The sequence below is a fragment of the Chrysochloris asiatica genome, unplaced genomic scaffold (assembly GCF_000296735.1).
Source record: "Chrysochloris asiatica unplaced genomic scaffold, ChrAsi1.0 scaffold00007, whole genome shotgun sequence".
Classification (NCBI taxonomy): domain Eukaryota; kingdom Metazoa; phylum Chordata; class Mammalia; order Afrosoricida; family Chrysochloridae; genus Chrysochloris; species Chrysochloris asiatica.
The window spans coordinates 16,425,073-16,431,508 of record NW_006408525.1 but is presented as its reverse complement, the minus strand read 5'-3'; the positions used below and the strand labels follow the sequence as shown (position 1 = coordinate 16,431,508).

The 6,436-nt window shown below is 37.8% G+C and overlaps 1 pseudogene; it reads right to left on the bottom strand.

Moving 5' to 3' along the window:
* Nucleotides 1-409: 409 nt before the first annotated feature.
* Nucleotides 410-4,336, bottom strand: LOC102817694 (annotated as a pseudogene).
* Nucleotides 4,337-6,436: the final 2,100 nt, after the last annotated feature.

Below are 6,436 nucleotides of genomic sequence, written 5' to 3'. Positions count from 1 at the left end.
CTTTTTTGGGGTACAGTGGGATATGATTTTGTATTAAGTATTTATCAAAGGTAACTTTTAAAGTAAGCAACTTATAACAATGAAATTAGGTGCTCATATTGACTTTGATGTCATCGAAGAAACAGATTTAATTCATATCCATTTACATTAAATTAACATTTTTAACTTATTAGAGATAGTTGGATGATAGTTCAAATATTAAATCAAACTTATAACATATGACCTGTGTGAAAAATGCATGGCTTATAATGAGAGAAAAATGAGACTGAAAAAATAAAGTGAATATCTGCTTCTGTGAAAAACCACTTACAAAGCACTGATTGCTAAACACTCAGAGGTCTATCTTTGACCTTAGTGAGATCATTGTGAATGAATTCAAGAACTGATGTTGGGATCTGGAATAGTTTGATCAGATAACAGGAGAAAGAAAAGGTTCAAGGGGATTAACAAAAAAATTTCCAGCAGTGAATTTTTTTTTTTTTTTGCTGTGCAGTCCTCCATTATGCCCTGTTCCTGGTCATCTTCTCAAGATATTGCTGCCAGAATGCTTTCTTGAAGTTGGCTGATGTCCTAGTCTATATTTGAGGAAATCTGGTACACCATGATATCCAATGTTTTAGAAGTTAAAGGTGTATAAGAGTTTGCTTCTTGAGATGTGTGGCTATCTCCATTTTGCGAGCTTAGGAAACTAGATTCTTGCTTCAAATTTTGTATGACAGAGTCATTAGCATTTTGTAGCATCAATGTCTTTAAGCATCAATGTCTCTTCATTACTGTTCCTAGTATAATTAATGGTTTCAATCACTCCATTGCAATTAATTTCTGCTGCACCACCCTCTACAACACCATAGTCCATAAGTGTTTGATCCTGGACAATGGTACTTGCCTCTTCAAGTTTTTCCTGGGTCATTTTATTAGGTAGGTTCTCTTTCAAGGGTCCTTCAACAGGCTTATCTGATCATTCTTGCTTGTTTGGTCTTGCCCAGGGCCCAATTCTTTCTCCATTTCCTCAATTTCCTGCATTTGCTTCTCTAGTAATTCTGCCCTGTGTTTCTGCTTCTAATTCAATTTCTTCAACGTTTTGTCAGCTGGGTTAGGCTGGGGAGCCATACCGACTGCAAATCTGGAAGGCAGAGGAGCTCCATTCTGTAGAGGAGCTGCCATTCTGCTGCTTCTGCAACCAGCCTCCGAATGTACTGCTCGTTCACTGACAAGATGTTTCCTGGTTTAATGTCAGTGTGGATGATACAGCACTTGTTGTGCAAATAATCCAGACCCTGTGATACTTTCTAGATAAATTTTTTTGACACAAGGCAGAGGAAGCCCCTGATAATTTGACTTGATGATCCGCTTAAGTAGATGACGTTCCAACAAACACCATGCGAATATGGGTTCCATTAATTCCTGATAGTTTAACGTCATCCAGCAATAGTTAGTTATTTTTTTATAAGGAGTTCTGGTAGCGCAGTGGTCATGAATTGGGCTGCGAGCCGCAAGGTCAGCAGTTCGAAACTACCAGCTGTTCCGTGGAAGAAAGATGAGGCTTTCTGTTCCCGTAAAGATTTACAGCCTCAGAAACCCTGTACAGGGTCACTATGAGTCAGAACCGACTCCACGGCACATAACAACAACAACAACAGCAGCAGAACAACCGTTTCTCTATTTGGATCATTAGGGGCCGAATTTCTAACTGATTTCGGCAACCGGATTTCATTTAGTGCTGTTTCCGTACAATATTCAGAACTTTTAACTACTTTCATTGCTACATATTTCCCCCCCTGAATATCCTATGACAACCATATTGTTGAAAAGTGTCTCCAACCCAGTTTTTGGATCACATAATATCTCCTATTGACTAGGTCTCCATTTTTCACAACATGATAACCTCCTTTACAGTTGGAATCTTCCTGCTCATCATCATCGGATCCAGGATCTCCTCTCCTTGCACTGGTAGATCACTCAGAGTGGGGAGCAGAGCCTCAGTTCTGAGTCTCAGATTTCCTTTAGGCTTTGTCCTTCTTGCCCTTTGATCTTTTTCTTTTGGGTCTGGAGCACAAGCACTCAATGGAGGGGTGCCACATGCCCCAGAGAGTGGACCAGGGGGGCTAAATGAAGCTCCCAGCACTGGCCTGGGCCTTGACCGAGGCCGTTGTCCCTGTGCTTGATTTAGACATTCTTACTTGATATTTTAAATCTATATTCTAAAAGCAAATATGCTGTGAGTGATAATTATAAAGCCTAACATTGGTAAGAGACTAATGACAATTATTGAGAAACCAATTATTTGCCTCATTCCTCAGAAAGGAATTTAATGATGGGTTTAAAGATTGTGAAGTGCTCAAAAAATAATGAAACCACTATTTATATTATAATACAAAATGATTATATTATAATTTAAGAATATATTAAGGTAAAATGGGTCTAATATTTCTAAAAGCCTGGATACTTATTCAATTGAAGTACTTGTGGTGTTTTAGTCTTTATGGAATTGTTTATTTTTGTTTTTAGTGAACAGATACTTAGCTATAGTCACAGTCTAAGTGTAGTATACTCTATGGAGCAAGAACAGCAAATTTAGCCTTGATTAAATATTTCAGCACCCAAGATCATTTATTTTTCCTGAAGGTAGAACTAGATAAAATGATAGAGTATCAACACATCAGGCTGTTATCAGATGTCATAATTTATATGGTACACATTGATTTTGTTCTTTGTAGGAACTAATACACATGCTTTCAGATTTACCAAGAAGGCTCTTAAGAGGAAATACAAAATCTACAAATATATATCTCCATGAAATTTGATGCTAGGAAATCCATGTGCACTGAACTAAAGAAAAGGCAGTCTATATTTTATATTGTTTTATTTAATGCCTCCATTGCCCTTTAACACATAATTTCATCTATAAAGTCTAATTTTCTTCTGTTTAAGTCATTGTAGCATGATAAGGAACAAAATGCAACAGCTGCTTCAATTGCCTTAAAAATAAAAATCAGTTTTCCCTAGTCAATAGTAATATGAAGTTAATTAACTGAAATACAATTCTTAAAAAAAAAACAACACAGCGTCAGTAAATGAAATTAAAAAAATAATTTCTTGATTCTCTTATACCTGATATCCCAACTCATCTTTAAAACAAGTTCAAAATTTTAAGAAAAAGTCTTGCAATGATTTTAGGATTTGGAAAAAAGATGCTATCTGAAAAGTCAGGTATTGGTTTGTATGAAAAGTCAGGTATTGATTTGTATATTTTTAAGGATGAATGGATTAGCTGACACATAGTAAGTACATATTTTTAAACATTCCACTTTTTAATATTTTATGGCAGATTAAACACTCTAAAGGGAATTCTCTACTTCAAATGTGGGATTAGACCTTGTATTAAACAGAGTTTTGTTACAAACTATGCATAGCAGAAAGTAAAGAAAATTATCAACTCTCCTTTCCAAATTAGGGTCTGTGTTAATATCTGAGTTGGGAAGAGTAAGGAAGCATGTTATTGGTTTTCTGTTTTGCTGTGTTTTTTTCCCTTTCCTGAAATTTTTGGGACGAAAACAGCAAAATACTTTCTACAAAGTCATCTTAGAAACATTCTGTTCTGAGGGGAAAGTTTATATATACATGCTATGATCTACAGAGTAAGTTGTAAGTCACTAGTTAAATGTGAGCTCTCTACCTAAAGCTATGTCCCTTCTCCACTAAAACTGAGCCACTGAAAAGGAACCAAAATGGACTGATTACAGTAGCTCTCCTAATTAGTTCTGTAGGGTTGTCATAATGATATTATCAATGTGTGGCATTTAAGAACAGCAAATCATTATCCTGTAGTTCTGGAAACCAAATTCTGAATTTAGGATATTGCCAGGCCACATTTTGTCTAAAGTCTCTACAAGAACAGACTTCCTTATTGCTTGCAGCTTCTGGCTGTCCCAGGTGATCTTGGGCGTGCAGATGTGTATTTACCTGGGTGACTTCCCTCTCTCTCTCTCTGTATTTCTTCTGTTTTATAAGGAGCCCAAGTGTGGTGCTGTGGAATAATGCACTGGACAAAAAGGTCGGTTTGAATTGCAAGGTTGGTGGTTCAAACTCACTAGCTGCTCCCTGGATTCAGGGTCGCTAGGGTCGGAAGTGACTTGACAGCATTTAACAACAACACCAGTGGTGCAGTGGTTAAAGCTGTCAGCTGCTAACCAGAAGGTCTGATGTTTAAACCCATCTGCTGCTTCATGAGAGAACTATGTGGCAGTCTGTTTCTATGAAGATTTCCAGTCTTGAAAACTCTATTAGTATCACTAGGAGTTGAACGATACTCAACAGCAATGGGTTTGGTGTCCATGTTTTTTTATAAGGACACCACTCAAATTGGATTAGGACCCACCTTATTCCAGTATAACCTCATATTAACATAATTGATACTATCTTCAAAGACACTGTTTCACAGCAATTTCACATCCACAATCATACGGGGTTGGGGTTAGGTCACTGAGTAGTCCAAACCGTTTACACTCAGTTACTAACCTAAAATGTAGGTGGTTTAACTCCACCCTGAACTGCTTCAGAATAAAGGTCTACAATATATTGTTGTTGATGTTGTTAAGTGCTGTGGAGTTGGTTCCAACTCATAGCAACCCTGTATAGGGTTTCCAAAAACAGGCTGGTGAGTTTGAACTGCTAACTTGAAAGTTCAAACCAACCTTGAGGTTCAAACCAACCTTGTGATCCAGACCTTATCCTATGGTGCCACACTAGGACTCCTTTGTAATATATAGATCACAACATACAAAAACCAAACAAACATTTTTAAAAATCATTACTAAAATAAGTGTTATTAAAACGGCAAATCACTGAAAACAGAATCAATATAAACTAGGAGTCAAAAACAAGAGGGAGACTCTCTTTGCGACACCGAGGAGGCCATCGGCTGCTTCACCATGAAGCTGAACATCTCCTTCCCAGCCACTGGCTGCCAAAAACTCATTGAAGTGGACGATGAACACAAGCTTCGTACCTTTTATGAGAAATGAATGGCCACAGAAGTTGCTGCTGACTCGCTGGGTGACGAGTGGAAGGGTTATGTTGTCTTGGGGAAGGTTTTCATTTTCAATTGGCTCATAGTTTAGGAGGAGGTTTTTGTTGTTGTTGTTGTTGTTGTTGTTTGCTTTTGCTTTTGTTTTATCTCTTCTTAGCATCCATAGACCCAACATTCCTTGGTGATGATCTTCATGTGTCTTGGCAACAATCTTTCCCTGTATCTAGGAGTGTCTCACCAGCTAAGGATGTTTCATCTGACCCTTAATCCTTTTACTAGTTTATCACATCAGATGAAATCAGGGGACATAATTATATCACTGTGGTATTACATCATTACATTAACTGCCAAGCCACTAAGAATCAGCCAAGATGAAACATACTGGGGGGTGGGGGTACACAATTCAACCCATGGCATACTACAGGCCACACCAACACTCCTTGAAGGACTGCTTTCAGGGGACCAAACAGGTGAAAGTCCAATGGAGTAAGATCAGGCCTATCAGGAGAATGCTTTAACACCTCCCAATGAAGTGTTTGCAGCATGTCAACAGTGTAAACAGAGATGTGAGGACCTGCATTGTCATGCAAGATCACAACACCCTAGGACAGCAGTCCTTTGCATTTAATCCAAAGTTTAGGCTCTAGCTCTTCAATAAGCATTGCACTGTAATGAAGACTGTTGATTGTTGAACCTTGTTTGTAACAGTGTTCCAATGCTGACTCTTGAGAGTCGCAGAAAACTATAGATATCAATTTTCCATCGGATGGATGAATTTTGAACTTTTTCTTGGTTTGCAATTAAGGATGTTTTCATTTCATAGTCTGCTATTTATCTCAAGCTCATAGTGATGAGTCCATGTCTTCTCACCATTAACTTTTTTTTTTTTAATCTTTGATTTTCCTTTGAGTATTAGTCCAATTTTTTTTTTTGCAGATGTCCAAATGCCTCTGTTTATGCTCGTCTATGACTTGTTTTGGCACTCATCTCACACAAACGTTAGAAACCCTTGTCTGTAGTGGATTATTTCCTAGACAGAGAGTCATGGCTGATTTGCAAATGATTTGCTGCAGACTCCAATTGTCACTCATGTATTTGATAGAATCATTTCACATTCATGCTCAATGTTGTCATCAGCTGTGGATGTGGATGGGTATTTTATATATTTTTTTACTCACCCTGGTGTGTGCATGTGTGTGCACATATGTATATATATACATATGTGCATATATATATGTTCATATATCTGTGCATATATATGTATATGTTGTTGTTGTTAAGTACCGTGGAGTCAGTTCCGACTCATAGTGACCCTACACAGGGTTTCCAAGGCTGCAAATCTTTACGGGAGCAGAAAGCCTCATCTTTCTCCCGTGGAACCGCTGATAGTTTCAAACTGCCGACCTT